The sequence below is a fragment of the Rhodnius prolixus genome, unplaced genomic scaffold (assembly GCF_049639745.1).
Source record: "Rhodnius prolixus isolate KJV_2025 unplaced genomic scaffold, Rpr scaffold_1, whole genome shotgun sequence".
Lineage (NCBI taxonomy): Eukaryota > Metazoa > Arthropoda > Insecta > Hemiptera > Reduviidae > Rhodnius > Rhodnius prolixus.
Genome location: NW_027411581.1, coordinates 8422946 through 8443327, shown reverse-complemented (window position 1 = coordinate 8443327; position 20382 = coordinate 8422946). Strand labels below are relative to the sequence as shown.

The 20382-nt window shown below is 35.7% G+C and overlaps 1 protein-coding gene across 5 annotated transcripts in view; it reads right to left on the bottom strand.

The window, feature by feature from the left end:
• Positions 1-20382, bottom strand: part of smash (smallish) — a 203188-nt gene that overhangs the window by 38793 nt on the left and 144013 nt on the right. For all 5 annotated transcript variants that reach the window (XM_074130655.1, XM_074130604.1, XM_074130987.1 and 2 more), the window contains one exon: positions 7981-8019. The gene's annotated coding sequence lies outside the window, so the exon portion shown is untranslated. The remainder of the gene's footprint in view (positions 1-7980; positions 8020-20382) is intronic.

Below are 20382 nucleotides of genomic sequence, written 5' to 3'. Positions count from 1 at the left end.
CGTCACTTGTGCCCATATGGCCACTCCGAAAATTTTGAAACCACTTATAAACTGTTCTAATCGAAGGAGCAGAGTCACCATAATGTTTATCAAGCTTCTCTTTAGTCTCCTGTGGCGTTTTGCCTTTCATAAAGTAGTGTTTAATCAACCCACGAAATTCTTTTTCGTCCATTTTTTGAAAATCACTCGACTTCCTCGATTCAAACGAATACCAAACACAGAGAAATAGACCGATCTAGCTGAAACTTGGTGTGTGTTCTTCCAAGAGATGCTACTAACTAAACATAACCTCGATACGCGCCAGTAGTGCTATCTCTCTGACTTTGCAAGGACTTTTCAAACGACCCTCGTATCTATAATGAACGGAATAAAAGTCGGAAATGATTTTTTTCCCTGTTGTGTTAAGGATTGAAATATTAATTTTAAAACAAAAATTAAGAAAGATTTAATTTTTTGTTAAGACATCAATTTGGAGGAGGCTTAGATCGAAGCGGAGCCTTCGGTAACCTCTCATGTAAAGGATCAATTTAGGCTCAAAAATGCCAAGTACTACATGAGCCGTTCGATTAACTCCACCTTTTTGAAGTATCTTAAAATTTAAGAGTCAAAAGTTCAGTCATAGCTTTTTTATATCAAAATAATACAAGATTAACACCATTAAGCGACAAAAAAAATTTTTGGGTCGTTCTATAATAAATAATTTATTTTGGAAGCCATTTTTTGTATTAACTCCGTGCTGTAAAAGTAAATCGTTGCAATAATTCAACTCAAATTCAGTAGCAGGTGCTGAATGATAACGGTAAATTTTTTTGAATTTATATTCTAAAAAGAGGTATTTTTTTAATTTATTTATTTTCACTTGATGCAGAATAATTCTGATACAACATGGTAATGGAATAGATACATGAATACATGAGGGGAGAATTCACCCATTGGTGAAACTCCCAAAGTGGTACAGTTCACTATTGTACATTGGCTCTTACTTCATTTAGAAGATCGCGTGGCCACCTGCGCTTCAACCGCCTGGGAGGATTTCCTGGTAGAGTGGTAAGTTGAGCTACTAGAGGATTGGGATGTGAGGTGATTGATGTGTGGAATTTAAAGTAACGGGATCTTACAGCTTCAGAAACATAGGGAACAAGGAAATCTCGGTGCAAGGTATGATTGGAAACAAAGTAAGGAGCATTAGCGATTCTACGGAGAGTTTTTGACTGGAAGGATTGGATTCTGTAGATATTGGAAGCTTTGGCTGAGCCCCAAAGTTCCATTCCGTAAGTCCAGGCAGGTTTTAGTATCATAGTATAGATAAGTCGTTTATTCTGTAGAGAGAGTTTAGATCGCTTGTCAAGAAGTCTAGAGAGAAGTTTGTATCGTCTGTTCAGTTCTTTCCGTTCGAGTCTAGTATGTGGATTCCAGGTTAGGCGTTTGTCCATGAAGAGTCCTAGATACTTAACACAATCTGTTGTGGGAAGAGGAGTGAGGTTTAGGTAAACGGGTGGAAGGATAGTTCGGCTTAGGGAGAATGTAATGTAATTACATTTATTTTCATTAATTTTAATTCTCCATTTCTTTAGCCAAGGCTCAAGAGATTCTATATGGGATTGGAGGAAGCGGTAGGCAAGGACCGGGTCTTTATGAGGAGAGAGGATGGCCGTATCATCGGCATAAGTAAAAAGGAAGGTACGAGGATTGGTAGGAATATCAGCAGTGTATATGGTGTAGAGTACAGGCCCAAGGACACTTCCCTGGGGAACACCTGCTCGAACTGGGTAACAAGGAGAGTAGGAATTTCCACAGACGACACTAAATAAGCGTCCAGTAAGGTAAGATTGAAGGATGAGAAAATATGTAGTTGGTAGGATGCTCTTGAGTTTGGCAAGCAATCCCCGGTGCCAGACGCGATCGAAAGCGTGAGCAACGTCGAGAAAAACTCCCGGACAATACTGTCCATTCTCAAGAGAGGTTGAGATTACATCCACAACACGATGACATTGTTGGACTGTAGAGTGATGAGCGCGGAAACCAAATTGATGGGACGGAAGTATTTCCTGTGATTCTAGGAGAGGATAAATTCGTTTTAGGAGCAGTTTCTCAAGGAGTTTTCCTAAGATTGGAAGAAGGCTTATAGGACGATAGGACGAAACGCTGTTTACTGGCTTTACAGGTATTTAAAAAAGAAAAAAACCGTACATCATTTCTTCGCATTTCTCAACTTCTTTGGTTTATGGAGTTAATCGAGTTGTGCTCGTTGGTCTGCGCCCCCCCCCCCAGAGGGTCGCCTAGTCAAATTATACTAATGCAGAAAACATTGTTGAAATAAAATTTATCTAAAATCTTAAAATGCAAAAAAGAAATCAGTGTTTAAAAATTGCAATCAATGCATTTTTCTTAATTCTACATGGAATTCTTACATCGTAAAAATGGTTACGAACTAGGATAGACTTATAGTGCACTTAACATATTTTTTATCAGAAGCGGATAAACAAGACTTCAAATACATTCTACGGGGAGGGTCCAAGGAGGTAGGAAGCTGTAGTAACAGATGCACTTAATGGTTCATGAACTATTAACGCAGATGAAATGTCTGGCTAAAATACTTGAGTTTTAATAAACCAGAGACACCGGAAGTGTGAATTTAATGTGAGGACTAATTTTTTTTTTTCAATTTTGTTTTAAATTATGAAGATGATGATGCCCATCACGACAACACTACGAACTGACGAACTGCAGCAATATGCGAGAGAATTTTTTAATTCCTTACTCACTTTCCCTCTCTTTGGAAATTCTCCTCAATCCGTCTGATCCATAAACCCAACAAACCAACTCATTCTCCTTCCTCTTATCGACCTATTAGTCTACTTCCGCTTCTAGGGAAAATGTTCGAGAAACTTTTACTATTCCGTCTCCAATCTATTTTAACTCCTCTCAATTTAATTCCTCACCATCAATTTGGCTTTCGTAGTTACCACTCTACCATCCACCAGGCTCACAGAGTTGTTGACACCGTCGCAACCTCCCTTGAGCGGAGACAGTATTGCCCGGGAGCCTTCCTAGACATTTCTCAAGCATTTGATCGGGTATGGCATCCGGGTCTTCTGTGGAAACTTAAGGGCATCCTTCCTTCAACCTACTACCTCATCTTAAAATCATACCTTGCTGATCGATATTTCATGGTTGTAGAAGGCACTTCTTTTTCTCCTATATATCCTATTCTTGCCGGTGTCCCACAAGGGAGTATTCTCGCACCCCTCCTCTATACAATTTACACTGCTGACCTTCCACTGCATCCAAATACTGCTACCTTTACCTTCGCTGATGACACGGCCATTTTATCGTCTGACAATGATCCTGTCATGGCAACTCGCCATCTTCAATCCCATATTAATATCCTAGAACCCTGGCTACGAAAGTGGAGAATTAAGGTAAATCAACAAAAATCCAAACATATAGTCTTCACACTAAACCGGAAAACCCTTCCTTCCATATATTTCAACCATATTGCTCTTCCTACCGTTACAAAAGTACGTTACCTTGGACTTCACCTCGACAAACGACTAACCTGGAATCCTCATACTCGACTAAAACGAACTGAGTTAAATAACAGATATAAACTATTAAAAAAATTACTAGACAAACGTTCAAAACTGACGCTACGTAACAAAAGACAGCTGTACTACACATTACTAACCCCTATATGGACATATGGAATAGAACTGTACGGGACAGTCAAACACTCGAACCTTCATCGTATCCAATCCCTTCAATCCAAAATCCTTCGTACCCTTGTCAATGCTCCTTTCTACGTCTCTAACCATACTATCCACAATGACCTTAAAATTCCCTTCGTCTCTGTCCTCGCCAAATCCCGTTACATAAAATTCCATTCCCAACTATCCTCTCACATGAATCCTTTAGTCCAAGCCCTCTCAACCTCCACCCTCCCAACTAATCCTCCACGACGGTTGAGGCGTCGGTGGCTTCGCGACCATCTACGAATGTAGCGTCGGCTATCTAGTGAGACAGTCGTGATTCTCCTGCTATATGGCATATTACGACTGCTATCGCTGGATGGCCGTCGTTCATGTCAGACATGTCAATGTGTGCTTGTTGGCCTAGCCTATCAGCACACTATTATCGACCATCTGTTTTGCTTGTTGCATTTATTTCTGTGCAGTGGTAAAAATCTAAATAAAGGTTAAAAAAAAAAAAAAAAAATTCCTTACGGCAAGTCACGTGAGCTTTTTCACACATAAGATTTGCAGTATAGTTTCTGCAAAATAATCAATAATTTCTCAGCAGTACTTTCTCTTGTAGAAGTAAGAGAAAGTTGATTCAAAAATAATAAAAGAGAAAGTTATTTTTCTTGATTATTAGCAGTGGTTACACTAGCATGGCTACAGATAATAGACAGATAAATAGAATGGGGGGGAAGAACATGACGTTGGAAAAGATAGTATAATAGCGATCAAGATGGTGGCATTGTTATTGAAGAGAGCACTTCCTTTCACTACTAGGATGGCACCTTTCACTAGTTGATCTCCACTCTTAGTATAAACTAACCACCAACATTGCCCACCAATAGTTTCGAGTGCCAAAAATATCAATCCGTGTGGCATGCGGTACCGAGAGCTCACTCTGTTCATGATGGACGACATAGTTCACAAAACTAAATGGGAAAAAATAAAATAAAATTATTTTTAAATGAACGTACACACCTGGTGCCAAGCAAACATAAGATAGTGGAGCTAGGCTGTTGGCGGCTGGTACGATATTATTCACACATTACACAGATTCCACTGCCTATTACATCATTCATTATTGTTAGAATTTATTTTTATTTTTACTTATTTTAAGGATTTTCACCTTTGATCATTACATAGTCTTTTCTTAAAAGGAGTAAAAGAAACTAGCATCTTTGAAAACTAAATTTTTTAAAAAATCTTTTATTGAAATTTGCAATAGCAATTAGCAAAATGTGGTACGTGATAACATTTGGAGAAGGCATCCAATGGTGTCACTCTATTATCGTGAACACTTACTACAATAGGAGTAGATTGCGAGGCCATCTTCTCTTCAAATCTTCTTGGAGAATTACCAGATACAGTGGAAGAAGATAGGTGTGATTCGATGAAAGGTTTTAGAGAATGAGCTGCTTTAGATGAATGAAATTCAAGAATTACGAGTTTTCGCAAGGTCTTTTTACGAAAGAGATTAAAGGTTGGGGACGTTAAGCATCTTTCGAGGTATTTTTTTGTCTGTAATGACTGGATGCGCAGAGAGTTGGAACGTTTAGTCGATTTCCATACATCCGTTTGGCCAACGAGGTTGCCATTACTGTAGGTATAAGAGAGTCTTTTGTTTAGTAGATTCAGTATCGATCGTTTGCGAGAAGTTTGTAGCGTTGGTTAGTTTATTGTCTTTTCAGTATAGGATGGGGGATTCCATGAGAACCCTTTGTCTAGGTACAGTCCAAGGTAGCGTACTTTGTCCACAGTTAGTGCAGCAGTTTGGTTGATGTAGATCGGAGGTAGCATTTTTTGTAGTATTTTTGGCAGTAAAGTCTGGAGGCGTAGTGAGTTGGAAGTCGCTTAGTCGATCCCCGTACTTCGATGCCGTACGACCAAATAGGTCGCAGTAACAGCAGTATGTCTTTTGTTATGTAGGTTGAGTATCGATCGTTTGTCAAGTAGTCTGGCGAGAATTTTGTAGCGTTGGTTAGTTTCTTGTCTTTTCAGTATAGGATGGGGGATTCCATGAGAACCCTTAGTCTAGGTACAGTCCAAGGTTAGAGTACTTTGTCCACAGTTGATATAGGAGTTTGGTTCATGAAGGTGGGAGGTAGGATTTTCCGTCTAAGAGTAAATACTATATACTCTGATTAGGTAACGTTAGTTTTTGATTCGCCATTTGTTAAGCCAGACAAGTGACTGATGGAGAGCCGTTGTAGAAAAGTAATTTAAAAAAATAAATACCATCATTAATCAGTTAAATAAAAAAAAAAACCCACGTCGGCAAATATTCAAATATGTTCTACATATTCATTAAATGCAATTATTGTAAACCATTTATGTAATGAAAAGCAAGTAATAATGGCCGTATATAGTGCCTTGCGAGATGCCGATCCGCTTACTACGACTAACACTCCCACATACACGTAATAAACACACACATATTAATTTGTTTGTATGATTCATCCTCCCACCCAATTTTGGAGGAGAGCAAAAATGGGAAAATTTCAGCACCTACGGGAAAAATTGCTTAATCCAATGATCAAACAATTTTTGCTTCCGCCAAATCTACAGAAGTAAATGGAAATGAATAAAAGGCTCTACTGTGATCGACCTCAATTTTAGATTTCCGGTGTTAACACCAAATTTTTATCAACCGCTAAAAAAAAAAAAAAATTACGATTTTTCATTTTAAAAATCAGGTTTCGAATTACTTCGAAGTTTTTAAAATAAACCAAAGCGTTAGGAAATCATGAGCGATATAGGCCACAGTATTATTCATAGAAAAATTAATGAATATTCCATAGCCTTTATTTTATTAACCATTATAATTACAGAAAGATTAAATAAATAAAATTTATTACACCATAAACATGGCGCCCAGTAGTCAGCTGTTTCCATTTTTATTATAACCATTATTGCGGGGAGTCTGGTTAAAGTGCCATCCTCGCTCATCTTTAATTTTATTTATCTCTTGTAACGTTCGCGAGTAGATAACATTAAAGTATTATTTATATCTGTGTTTTCCGTTTTGTTTTAATTAGAACAATCTATTTCTACGACTGTTTTATTAGTAGCCATTTCCTGTTTTTTTGTTGAACGTTAGTGATATTTAAGTAGGAGCTCTTAGTGTAAACAAGATGGCTGCCGGTGTTTGTCCTGAACTAGCAATACTATGCACCGGATTCAAGGAGTAATGAAGAGCAAAACTCTCCCCCAAATTTGCTCTGAAGGTATTGATTACAATTATCTTGTAAATTGAATAATACCTGTAATTAATTATCTATATACTCTAGAGTGTTTTTGTATATAAAAGCTCATCACTTGCAAGCACCGTCAATATCTAAAGCATGTTATCAATTTCTACATCAAGGCTAAGTCCGCTATTGCAAGCCATTACTAGAAAGAGATGGTCAACATCACAAATCGATTGCGAAGAGATAGGAAGACTATATCTACGCACACATTAAACTTAATCGTAAAGGCATAATTGTTAGTGGCTCCTCTAGAATCACAGATAAGGTTAATAACCCACCTTCGGGTTCCAGCCGTCTTTTTGGTAGTGAATAAGTTTTCTGCAGTAGTTAACTCGAGTTACGTTATTTTGCTCGTTACTACACAAATGTTGCTAACTATAATTACGTGGTGCAAGTAATAGCATGTGTGTTATATAGTACAGCTTTATTAAAACGGTTTTTTTTTGAGGATATCACCAAAATCGCAGAAAAAGCAGTGGGTAGAGCCTAATATTTTGCCCTTAATGAGAAGCTGTTCATTAAGAGCGTCATAACTTGCTATCGTTTACAGTATCATGTTCTTCTACGATGGTCCATTTTTTGATTCGTAAAAAAAAAGAAGAAAATTATTATAGAGGAAAAACTCTTTGTATAATGTCACACGGTAAAAACTGACGATTCTATTTTTCATTTTTCTTTTAGTTTGAACGAATCTTTGTTGCTACATTAAAAGAGAAAAATACTGAAAAACCCCGAAAGATAATTATAACTTCTCACGCAGGTAAGCTTAAAAAAATTTCCCCATTTTAAATATTAAACCTACTTCGACCAGTGGGGAGCTACATAAAATTTGAGACAATTTACGCAATCTTAATGGGTTTTATTCCTCATGATATTCGTAAAATGTCTTCCTAGTTAACATAACTACAGATAAAAATAAATTTATATTATGATTTAATCACGTGATGCATGGCAGTCACGTTTTATTAAAGTATATTGAGAGCATTAGTACTTACAACATATTTCCTCAATGAATTTAAAAGTCGTTTCTCGATCTGTAACAAAAAGAAATGAATTATTTATTTGTAGTTTCTATTTTCCTAAAATTATAAAAATTAAAAGTTAACTAGCAAACTAAAAATACATAATTTACTTACATTAAATTATATTGAAAGTAAATAACCATAACAGCAAGAGCACATTTATCCACAAATATCCAGCGGTTACTTTTTCTATAAATTTACAACAAAGCGGAAGTGAACGTATTACGCGCAGAGGTTTTACATAAACTGAATGAGTTTAAACTAAAAATTTATGAAGTACGAATTATCTAATAACGTGTAGGTTTTCGACCATTTCAAGTACGTAATGTGTGATACGGAGAAATTGCAGAAAAAAAAAAATTCCTGTATTTTGACTAATATTTAATTAATTTATTACAGGAAGTAATATGATTCATATCTAGTTGGCTCACTATTTTCACAATTACGCTATCAGTGATTACTTTTTCTTTTTTTTTAATTAAAAAATTCTAGATTTGGTTCCAGTGGGGGGGGGATGCAATTAATCATAAGTTTGCGTAAATTTGATAATCGAAAGATAAGCGTAAATCAATAAAGTTATTGAATTAGGCGAGTGCCTCAAAATGAATTATGTTATCTTCGTACAATAATTCATTTCAAAGGAGAGTATTTCTCAATCGTTTCCAATTTTCGAATTCCACATTGCACCATTGTGGGGTCTAATATAAGATTATCTGAGTCTGCAAAATGTTTGTTTTTTTTTTTTTTTTAGATGAAGGTCGTGTGATTAAGTGTTTGTAAAAACTCTTAGTTCAAAAACGGAAGGGAGTTTAGAACTTCATATTTTCGTTCGCATTTACTCGATGAAATCTAAACAGGAAGTTAACGAAAATATTGCTCCACTGGAAATAATTTATTGCAAAGTTATTTTTCTCATTTTTTGAGTTTTTTTAAGCAGCTATCGCCACTTTAAGCGACGCAGTAGATTGTCAAAGGTGCGAAGTGGAAGAGAGGCCTTCACCTAAGAGATTAAGATGTCTGGATAGATCAGTGTGCGAAACGGTGACGTAAGTGGATTAATTCGGAAATTAAAGGTATGTTGAAGTGTTTATACCTGCATTACGAGGGTCGTTTGAAAAGTCCGTGCAAAGTCAGAGAGATAGCACTACTGGCGCGTATCGAGATTATGTTTAGTTAGTAGCATCTCTTGGAAGAACACACACCAAGTTTCAGCCAGATCGGTCTATTTCTTTGTGTTTGGCATTCGTTTGAACGATTGGCCCACAAAAAAGTCCTTTTCCATCACGACAACGCACCAGCTCACACCTCAGCAGTTGTGGTCGCAAAATTAATGGAAATAGGGTTCCAACTCGTTTCACATCCCCCCTATTCTCCAGACTTGGCTCCCTCGGACTACTATTTGTTCCCCAATATGAAGAAATGGCTGGCGGGAAAAAGATTTTATTCAAACGAGGAGGTGATTGCAGAAACGAATGGCTATTTTTCAGACTTGGACAAATCCTATTATTCGGAAGGGATCAACAAACTAGAGCAGCGTTGGACGAAGTGTATAAGCCTAAAAGGAGACTATGTTGAAAAATAAAAAAGGTTTATCCCAAAAAATTAAGTAGTTTTTGTTTTCGCACGGACTTTTCAAACGACCCTCGTATTACCTAATATGCATTGTGGTACTGGGTTCGATTCCGGTCTTTAGACCTTGGATTTTATTTAATTGTTAGTAAAAAAAATTTACAGTTAAGTATGTTTGCTAGTCGCCTCCGTCCACGACACCTAATTTGGTAGTTGGAGGTAAAAGTCTGCCTGATAAAGTAGGTGATTACTTTTTACTTTTTTTTTTTGAGGTCTTTATTTATAAAAAAAAAAAAAAAAGAGGATGTATTGACGATTGAGGATCTTGGTTTGGAAGGATAATGGTCTTCGGATGTTTGGCAGATCCGTTATGGTCACAGAAAAGATTTATAGTTTTGTGAGTGTGTTCTCTGATGAGTTCAGACAGTTGACTGTAATTTATGTCCACTTCTCGGCTTCTCAGTTGAGTATTTGAGTTCCTGTGTGAGTCTACTATACTGGTAGAATCATCAGATAGCCAACTTAGCTGCCGATTGCGAGCACTATACGATCGTGGTGGTTTTACCTAGTATTACCACAAGATCAGGATGCGAGAATAGTAGTAGGGGTATTGTCAGCGTGAGTGGAGACCACCTGTACTAGGATGGGAAAGAAAATTGAAAGAGAGTTTGCGAGACGCCAGCTAGGACATTGACGCAGCACCGCACTTTGCAGTAGCAATCGGAAAGCCACTTGTGAAAGTGCAGGAAAGGGATATTCTCCCGAAAGTACCCAATAAGATTCTTCGAGAAATCCTGCACCTATTTTTATAAATTGATTCCTTAAATAACAAATTTAAGATCCATTTACATTAAAGACGTAAACACCTAACAGTTCAGATTGTGTAAATATATATTTACATAAATATTTTTAAATAAAAGACCGGATACCTATTTACTCATTAGAGCAATACTCGCATATGAGATTTAAATCGCAGAAGACAGATAGAGGGATCCCGTTACGTGACCAATCTCTGAGAGAGTCTCCCTCTCCAGCCGACCGTCTCTCTGGCAGTAAGCACATTTCATTTCATCACATTCTCTGAAGTATATCTGGCTACTTTGTTGAAAGTTACACTAATGTAATAAAATATGTGTAAATCTACAGAGAAACAAGGTGGAGTTGGCTTGATTACAACATCCAGCTTATTACAACTATGGTGACAGTTCGTCCTGAATTCCACTGAATATCTAGAAAGCAGAACTTAGCAGCGCATAACTGACAGTAGCTACACCAACATTGGGGAGGGGATGAGCTGAGTGGTTAGCAGCGAACACTGGATTCCAACGCGGAGATAACGGGTTCGAATCTAGCTGCTGGGCCTTTCTAAGAGCTCACTGCCCGGTGATGGAAAGTATTTGTCTGTAAGGAGAGGACTCTGTCCGGAGGCCGAAAAATTAATGTTCACGGAGAAAAAAAAAGCTTCCAGCCTAACACTTCAGAATTATCACACGTTATGCGCACGTTTAAAAGAGCATTGTAAGATTAGGTGGGCACTTAAAGAAGATGGATCTTTAAATTGACGACTTCCACAGGCTCTGTGGGTAATTAGAAGAGACTAAATCCTGATGGACGTCGATAAGGCCCTCTCTTAGTGCTCCGTAATTTGGGAGCCTGAGAAATTTGCTCTTCTAGAATCTAAGGATAAACAATGAATTAAAAGTAAAGTAATGCCTATTTTTTCAGGCGAGCTTCACGTCCAACTACTACCGAATTAGGTGTCGTGGACAGAGGCGCCTAGCAAACATACTTAATTTCTCATATTAACCATTAAAGGTATAGACTAGGAATATAGCCTAGTACCGCAGTACATCTTAGCTTTGCGGGTCTAGCCTCTAACCGCTCGCTATCGTGGCGACTAGTAAACATACTTTACTATAAATTTCTCATATTAACCATTAAAGGTGTAGACTGGGAATATAGCCTAGTACCGCAATACATCTTAGCTTTGCGGGCCTAGCCTCTAACCGCTCGGATACCGTGGAGACTAGCAAACATACTTTACTGCAAAATTTCTCATATTAACCATTAAAGGTGTAGACTGGGAATATAGCTTAGTACCGCAATACATCTTAGCTTTGCGGGTCTAGCCTCTAACCGCTCGGCTATCGTGGCGACTAGCAAACATACTTTACTATAAATTTCTCATATTAACCATTAAAGGTGTAGACTGGGAATATAGCCTAGTACCGCAATACATCTTAGCTTTGCGGGTCTAGCCTCTAACCGCTCGGATACCGTGGCGACTAGCAAACATACTTTACTGCAAAATTTCTCATATTAACCATTAAAGGTGTAGACTGGGAATATAGCCTAGTACCGCAATACATCTTAGCTTTGCGGGTCTAGCCTCTAACCGCTCGACTATCGTGGCGCCAATGAACAACAAAGAATATTGTCCTATGTCAGGCCGGAGAGGTTCTATTAATTCTAACCCTTAAACTGACTCAATATTACAAATGACAGTCTAAGCATAACTTGACTATTTAAAAATTAAGTAATTACAAAACAAAGACGATCATAATTGGACCGTTTCAATGTTAACCTAGTATTTACTTCTTTTTTTAAAGATGAACGAGAAAAAAAAAAAAAAAGTGTAGAGATCGAAATAAAATCACTAGGGAAACCAAGAAGTGGAAATAGTCAACAACAATACAAGGAAATGAGAAAGAAAACCCGGAAATATGACCTGAATTTTTTCTTTATTTATTGTTTTGATCGGGAATGACAATTCTCGTCTAAAAAAGAGAATGACCCAGTAAAACATCGTAGGGTACAAGAAAATAAAATAATTATTATAATGAGGGCTATCATTGTGGTACTTTTATAGATAATTATTTATAGGTTTTTTTTTAATTCCGGTAAAATGAACTAGTTAATACAATTTTCTTTTTTGGATTTACAGGTGAAAAGTAGTTTCAATTTTTTGTATTTTTTTTTTTTAGAATGTTAAATTCCCCCTCCCCAAAAGAAAAATTGTCGATGAGAATTGTCTAAGTATAAATACGCATTTCAAGAAAAGCCATGTCAGTTTTTCCCATCAGATTTTTTTTGTGGAAATAATTATTGTAATTTAAAAGATATTAAAGAAAAGAAATGAAAATACCACATTATGAAGCAATATTTTTAAAAAATATATTAAAAGTTGCAGCATTGTTGATTAAAGAAAAAATCTACTGCAACTTTGCTACCACGTCCAAAAGATTGCACAATGCACTCAAGTTAACAAGTTTTACCACAAATATTCCAACACCAAACTCTTGATTTACTATTATCTATTTTTTCCTTTATTTGTTTCAAAACACAGTTGCTATAATTTTGAAAACCACATTCTTGACATTTACTAAATTTTAATTTGATTACCAAATAAAAAGTGGTAACAAGGTGTGAACACTGGATTCGACTTTTTTATTTTCTTGCATTAAACTTTTTAAATTAATGAAAATGGTCGATTTTTAAAAAGATATAGTTGATCTAAAGAATTTATTAGGTTGGGATGAACAGCTTAAAAATCGTCTTGGTTATCTTGGATACTCCTACAACAGTCCAGGATTCAGTAGAAAATTTGTATGTTCATCTAGGAAGGCCAAAAAACACCTTTCCTCTTTGAACTAGAAAAAGGAAGTAGTATTTTCATTATGGCTAAATTTTGTTTTATTTCGTTACCGGAAATAGTCGTCACAAGGTTCCTAAATCCACTAAACTGTGGTGTCCAACACTTGTCTTGAATTTCTCTTATTGCAATTACCACAAACAAATATCGTTTAATTTCATAAAAAGATATAAAGCTTAATAAATATCAAAATGGGGATTATAAGTTACACATTCTGCGTGATGACTCTTTTTAAACTTATCTCCCTTATCTTAGGTAATACGTAAAACTCTTAAAATTCTATTCTATACAACTCCTTAAAAAATAAGTGTTTGTTTGAAAAACAAATACTATAGGAAAACTTTCGTGGAAATACAATCATGAATCTAAAGAAAAATGGTTGAAAAAAGTAATTTCAGGAATTTCCCTGAAAAACTGAGAAATCTCTTCTTGAAAATCATATTTCCTGTTAATTAAATTTTTTTTAGATATTACTCTTATCAACAATTGATTATTCCTACGAAAATGTGCTTATGAATGGGTTTCTAATCTCTTTTTGAAAAATCTATGATGATGGGTCATCATATTAGCTCATTTGGGAAGGGATGAGCTCAGAGCTGGCTTCCTCTCTTTTCTCTTTCTAGTTCACTAACTTGTGACGGATAGTGTACGTCAAGAAGCCCACACAATGTACTCTTAAAAAAGCTCCGGGCGTTAATGACCTCATCAGACATTAAAGCGCCTTAAAATTGGTGATCATGAGCGCTGCACTGTGGTAGCATTGTCTCTGGATCTACTCTGCCAAGAATATTCCATCAATATGTCCAATTTTCATTGATGGTTTGATGTGAATTTGTCCATTTTATCAAGTTGGGAGAATTTTACTGTTTCTGCACATATCTCGATATAAGAGGAAATTCAGTAAAGTTTTGAAAATCGCAAGCTTAATGAAAAACTCATAGTTAGAACCTTGAGAATAGTTTTAACAGGAAGTTGATTTAAGTCCATCAATCAAGAAAAATAGCAATTAAGAAAATGCTATCACATTTTGATTGTGAAAAAAGCTAAGCGTGAGAAATTTCAGAAAGGAGTAAATAACCTCCTGAATATTGGAGAAAACAAAAGCCAAGATTTACAAATCAGTTTCATAAGATCACAAGTATTAGGAAATATTCTCAGGCGATTACAGACAGAAGTTACAGAACTATTAGATTCGCATGCTGTCCACTATTAAACACGGCTATCTATCTACGAAAATTGTTTCCGTTATCCAATCATCGAAATGCGTAATTACTAATAATTAAAATTAAAGATGCATTTAATAAGATTATGGCTGTTACTAAAACATTTGCTCTCTTGATGAAGAAGAGTTTTGGTAAATAGTAAATCAAGAAAACATCTTTTAAAAAACTTCTCTGATAGCTGAAATTGGGACTTTTCTGGAATAGCTATGACCGGAAAACATCAGGGACCATTTCGCTGGGTGGAAGCCTCTCTAAAGTATACCTTCACAAATTGGTGAAGTGCTTTTAGAGCCAGGGTTACCAACCACATGCTGGAAAAGAAGATAAAGAAAGAGGTTTCCTCTCGTCGTACTGAAACTTCAAGAGGGCTCTATCAGCAACAACAGTGTGCAGGACGGAAAGTAGTCGAAATTTCTAAATTAAACTCAGGGGATGGCCCAGTTCAGGGCCCCCCCCCAAAATAAACGTCTAATAGCAACCCTTTCTTTAACATCTAGAAACCTAGATAGCCAGCATCCCAGACTAGTAATCTAACTCTATAAAAAAAAAAAACTAGTCCATTTTAGACCACTTTGTGAAAACATCACTGCCATGGAATTAAGAGGAGATGTTTCGACGCAGATAGTCGTTGCTATCGCCGTTGTTTCAACTCCTCCTCCTTCACCAACAAAAACTATCAGAAAAACTATGTATTAGTATAAAACTATTCAAGAAAATTGATTGCCAATATTTAGAAAGAAATGTGTTACAAGTCCACCCCCACCGCGGTATTACAAAGAAAAAAAAATGGTAGCGCAGGATTCCTTGACAAGGAATTCTTTGAAAAGAGAGAGAGAAGTTGCAAAAGTATGTAGAGGAGACTGGATTGCTGGAATAGAGAAGGAGGAATGCTGTCCAGAGTAGAGGGCAGGATAGTTGTCCTGGAGAGGAGACCTACTTGTGGCCAAGTGCCGTTCTTTTGCCCCTGTTTTGCGCTATAATCGATTGGTTCGTACGCACACCATACCATACCACCCTCTACCTTCTTCTTCTTCTTCTTCTTCGTCTCTAAGATGTATTCAGGCCCGACCTAAATAAAGATTTATCTTGAGATTTTTTTTTTTTTTTTTTAATTTATTGGTCTAATCTGAATAGTAAGCGATATAATTAATTTTTTCTAGTAAATAGAAGTCCTGACCTTTCCACCGGAAATAAGATGTTTCGAGGGCTCCTAAATCTGGAAAAAGTTCTTAGCACTTGCGTAAGAGAGGTTAGAATATCTCAAAGATAGATAGATACAAGGCAGTGGCCTTACTCTTCAAATGATGCCTTCAGACAGCGCCTAATTCATAGTTCCCAATCTCTCTGCCAAGGTTATTGAGTCTTAGTCTTCAGATATCTTTATCTTTAGCGTGATATCTTTAATACAGTAAGCAACAATCTCATTTCCTTCTCAATGTGAGAAGGAATGTTATACGCGTGAATCAGGGAGAAGACCTCACCAATTTTGAGAAACTTATTCTGATACAGAATGGGGTTGCCATTACTGCAAACATCGGTCTAATGCTAAGCTAATATGTACTGTGGTACTGGTTCGATTCCCGGTCTTAGGCCTTGGATTTTATTTAATGGTTAATAAAAGAAATTTACAATAAAGTATGTTATGTTTGCTAGTCGCCTCCGTCAACGACACCTAATTGGTAGTTGGACGTTATGCCCCGCCTGAAAAAATAGGCGATTACTTTACTTTACATAGGTCTATCACAAAAATGCAAACACGCAAAAAAAGTCCAACTTGGTATTTCCATTTATGGGGCCTTTATTCACACTTAAGATTTGAGGGGACTTTTGGGATGCTTAGGACACAACGTCCACGAGCCACAAATTTACCTATTCATTTATGTGTGAATGTGATGAGAGTTAAAAAAAAGAAGTTAGCAGCGATTAATGATGGTCTAGTGTTCAAGATTTCTCTCATCTGGGAGGCCTGCTTTGGGCCGATTTCAGGGGTATGTAGCTTTGGGCAATACCAGTAAACTCGTGATTCTGTGGCTGACCAAGGGAATATATCTCTTTGGCTACATTGATTTATCTCTAAATCTAAAAAATATTGGTACTGCACAGATATACCCTACAATTATTGTGGAAAAAATATTTATTTTTTTTTGGTTTTTCTAAGGTATTTTGGGGAATTCGGTTGGTCTTTCAAATTTAAGGGAGGAAAAAGTTGCGATGTTCGTTAGCTTTCAATTCAATTCATCGAAATGGGCCATAAAGCTGTTCCAAGAATAAATCTCCACCATTTATGCTACTAATGGCTGTTCAACTTTCGACGCTTTAAGTAGAGGGAAATTTGGGAAATTGAAAATTAAATGTAAATAGAATAATTATTTATTGAAAGGGAAATTCGTAAGGGAGTGTTAAAACATCGGATTACTTTTCTGGGCCATGACAATAAAGGAAACCTTGACGTAATGATACTATTTTGTTTTTTGGTACAATAAAAAAAAAGAAAAAAAAAGAAAAAGATTAAGGAACACTAATGTGGTGCCTACGTCCTTGGTATCCAGCCTTGTCTTTTAAAGTTCAAAGGTATAACGGACAAAAAGAATGCGCCCGACCGACTTTCTTTCGTCCATTCATTTAACCTGGAGAGAGGACAAGTAGCGCGCTCCTCTCTTGGTGGCCGACTCATACAACTATCACATTAATAACAAATACCCAAGAAGACTCCGAACTTCGTCTCAAAATCTTTTTATCTTCTTCATACAGAGGAAAAACTAAAAACTGTTTCACCTAAATCCAATACAAAACCAAATTCTTCGTGAACATGTTACCCAATGAATAGTATTAAAAGAGAAAACGTAACTAACTGTCTTAAATACTTTTAACAATGGGGTAATTTTTTTCGACATCGCCTTCAATATCTGCTTTAATGTGTTTCTCCCTCTCTCTCTCTGATCTTCTCAGCAATAAATCATGTGACACGCAAAAAAAAGCACATCTAACTTGTAATCATTTCCTAATAATAATAGGTATTGCCTAATTTCCGTTTTCTACTTTCTCCTACAAAATATTCATTTTATAGAAAGTATTTTTTCATAGATTTTTCCCCGATTTTTGAGTTACTCACCTAAAATCTAAAGGTTTCAGGAAAGCGGAAGCATATTAAAAAGAAAACACACACACGCACAAAATTCTTTTTAAATAATTCACGAGTTTTTATTCTAGCTACTATTCTAAAGATTCTAACTGACAAAGTTGCTCCAAAATCTAAAAATTTTAGTTATATGTTATTTAATTTGTATTAAACATTAAACAGTTTGTAACCTTACATTACTCTGAAATGTAATCAAACTGAGGAAGCCTAACAAAACCTCCCCTTAAACAAATTTCATAAAAAACAAGACAAAAGAATCAAATTATACCTAAATCCTTAACAAAAACTTACAGTTTTAAAAGTTAAGTATAAGGGTTGATTAAACGCCAAAAGGTACACAAATCAGCAGTTCCCAACATTTCATTAATACTTCATTGATATAATTTAAGTAATTTTACTGCATTAACTTTTCCTTCACATTTTTTAGAATTTATTAGATGTCACAGACCCTTATGCTGGCCATTTTCGTCTACAAAATATTTACTCAAGTAGCACACCATTTAACTTAGATTGACTGTAATATCTATTTATCTATAATAATCAAACTATTAATCACAGGTGAAAAAGAAAACGTAATAAAAAATATAAAAAAAATAAGAGGCTAAAAAATTCATAAACTTTTTTTACATCAATGATTTTATGCAATTATTTTTATTTTTAAATAAAAATTGGTTTAAGTTCATTCTTCGATTAAAGTAATTGTTATTTTATGTTGTAGTCAAACGTTTGTAATAATAAGTAATAAATAATCTGGCTTTATCGAAATAATATAGTTTTCTTCAATTACATTCTCAATCTAGGTGTTCTTCCCACAATGTTATATATATGTAATATAAAATAAAGAAAATAAAGATATGCATATTTTTAGGACAGCTAATTATTCCAGTATTTTACCATAAGTAAAATTAGGGGGACTAAATTAAATTACAATTGAGAAATGAGTAAATATTGTTGAATAATCTACTTGTTATTAACTGTGTGTTATTTGTGCTCACGAATATTTCGGTAAGACGAATTTAAGACTGAAATATTGTTTTAAATCCTCCGTGATTGAAATTTAAAAAGTGGCCGACTCTAACTTTGTTTTTTTCTACTTTAACATGCATGTATATGTGACTACTCAGAATAATTCATCACTCATTTTATCATAATTATAATAAAAAAATATTATGAATGAACTGGCCAGCATAAGGGTCTGTGACATCTAATAAATTCTAAAAAATGTGAAGGAAAAGTTAATGCAGTAAAATTACTTAAATTATATCAATGAAGTATTAATGAAATGTTGGGAACTGCTGATTTGTGTACCTTTTGGCGTTTAATCAACCCTTATACTTAACTTTTAAAACTGTAAGTTTTTGTTAAGGAGATTTTTGTACCTTTTGGATAGATTTTCCTTTTTGTCTATTTGCAAAGTTACGTCTGCTTTACAGATTTTTTAAAATTTGGAATAAGCTATTCTATCATTATAACCTGATAAGGTGTTAAATCGGAACCGTAACTACCACTGGAGAGATCTTTTTAAAGAATGATTATAGTTGCGGTCCCCAAACCATCCTCAATAACCATTTTTTTGAGAAAGCGTTTTGAATAAAATAGGAAGGTATTTGTACGTAAATAGCAAAATTAACCTGCGATTTCAGTACTTCCTTTTAAGAGGAGTAAGAAAAATAAACTGCGATTACAGTACTTCTCCCTAAAAGGCAAAGATTTTGAATCGAACGACAATTCATTGATGTAAATCGGTTCACTCATTGATAATTTTAACGATTGCAGTACTTCCTCTTAGTAGGTGTAAGAGCATGATGGCACTTCACAGCCACGTAGAGGAGCTTTAACCACTTTATTTGAGCTAAATTTTATCAAAATCGGACTAAGCTTTGTAGAAATATTGGTAATAATAGTTTTAGAAAGGGCCTTATTTGGGTGGGGCGAACTCCCCTCCTTATGAGGCATAGCGTCGAGACTTTTAAAGTACAAATCTGTACAAAATTTCGATTCGAATGACACTTCATTCATGAAAATCGGTTCACGTGTCGATAATTTGAAACGATTGCTATACTTCCCCTTAACAAGTGTAAGAGCAGATCGTCGCTTTATTGTTAGGTAGGGGAGCCCTAACCCTATCATCCTACCAAATTTTATCAAAATCGGGCCAAGATTTACAGAGTAATTAGTAATAATAATTTTGGAGGGGGCCTTACATAAAGGGGGCTAACTCCTCTCCCATTCGATGTACAGGGCCGAGACCCCCAAAAGGCACATCTACATAAAATTCCGAATCGAATGACACCTCATTCATGAAAATCGGTTCACGCGTTTAGGCGCTACGTTGTTTACAAAAAAGGTAACAAGAACAACAACAAGAAGAAGAAGAAGAAGAAGAAGAAGAAGAACAAGAACAAGAACATTTTTTGAAAAAGCCGTTTTTGCTCATTTTCGGCAACTTTTTTCTCGAAACCTATTAGATCTGGGTGGTTGCAAAAAAATTACAGTTATAAAGGAGGATTTGCCCTATATTATAAAGAAAATTTGGGAATTTTATCTTTTATAGAAAAATAGAAAAAAATTGTCAAAGTTGGGTGTTTTTCAACGTTACACTTTTTCGTGCAGTTTTTGATGGTCAACCCTTATACAACTGTCCTACCGGACAGTTTTAATCTACGAAGATATCAGCAGAAAAGCTATTTACAAGAATGATGAACAATCATTGAGGAAATGGGGGTATTTCCGGTTCTAGAATTTTGTCCAAACTTGATTTTTAGTAACCCTTGCAAACCCCCTTAAATAGT